The sequence below is a fragment of the Scyliorhinus torazame genome, chromosome 16 (assembly GCF_047496885.1).
Source record: "Scyliorhinus torazame isolate Kashiwa2021f chromosome 16, sScyTor2.1, whole genome shotgun sequence".
NCBI lineage: Eukaryota > Metazoa > Chordata > Chondrichthyes > Carcharhiniformes > Scyliorhinidae > Scyliorhinus > Scyliorhinus torazame.
In genome coordinates, this window is record NC_092722.1 from 84241731 (window position 1) to 84242722 (window position 992).

Here is a 992-nt window from a genome sequence, read left to right on the forward strand (position 1 = left end):
GCTCTTCCTCTTCCCCCGCGCGCTCTTCCTCTTCCCCCCGCGCGCTCTTCCTCTTCCCCCCGCGCGCTCTTCTCTTCCGCGCTCTTCCTCCCCGCGCGCTCTTCCTCTCCCCCCGCGCGCTCTTCCTCTCCCCCCGCGCGCTCTTCCTCTTCCCCCCGCGCGCTCTTCTCTTCCCCCCGCGCTCTTCCTCTCCCCCCGCGCGCTCTTCCTCTCCCCCCGCGCGCTCTTCTCTCCCCCCCGCGCGCTCTTCCTCTTCCCCCCGCGCGCTCTTCCTCTTCCCCCGCGCGCTCTTCCTCTTCCCCCGCGCGCTCTTCCTCTTCCCCCGCGCGCTCTTCCTCTTCCCCGCGCGCTCTTCCTCTTCCCCCCGCGCGCTCTTCCTCTTCCCCCCGCGCGCTCTTCCTCTTCCCCCGCGAGCTCTTCTCCCTCCCCCCTCCCCCCGCCGCCTCCTCTTCCCGCGCCACCTCCCCTCTTCCCCCCCTCCCCCCCCCCCCCCCCCCGCCACGCCCCTCCCGCCCCCCCCGCTCGCCTCTTCCCCCCCCCCCCCGCACTCCTCCCCCCCCCCCCCCCCCCCCCCTTTGCTGTCTTCCCCCCCTCTCTCTCACTGTCCAGCTGGCCGGAGGCCAAATCGACGAGCACTCCGTAACGACAAGGACAAGCCTCTGCCCCACTATTGGCCCGTGTCGGAGGCAATATTGAGGTAAGAAGATCTCTGTCAGTCAGTCTCTCTCTCACTCTTTCTTGGTCTGTCTCTCTCACTCTTGTCTCTCAGCGTCAGTCTCTCTCTCCGCGTCAGTCTCTCTCTCTCCGCGTCAGTCTCCCTCTCTCTCCGCGTCAGTCTCCCTCTCTCTCCGCGTCGGTCTCCCTCTCTCTCCGCGTCAGTCTCTCTCACTCTCACTCTTGTCTCTCAGCGTCAGTCTCTCTCTCCGCGTCAGTCTCTCGCCGCGTCAGTCTCTCGCCGCGTCAGTCTCTCTCCGCGTCAGTCTCTCTCCGCG

General features: G+C 68.4%; 1 protein-coding gene across 1 annotated transcript in view; it reads left to right on the top strand.

The window, feature by feature from the left end:
• Positions 1-595: 595 nt before the first annotated feature.
• Positions 596-992, top strand: part of LOC140392272 (chromodomain-helicase-DNA-binding protein 4-like) — a 125913-nt gene continuing 125516 nt past the window's right edge. Inside the window, exon 1 of the mRNA XM_072477589.1 lies at positions 596-697. The gene's annotated coding sequence lies outside the window, so the exon portion shown is untranslated. The remainder of the gene's footprint in view (positions 698-992) is intronic.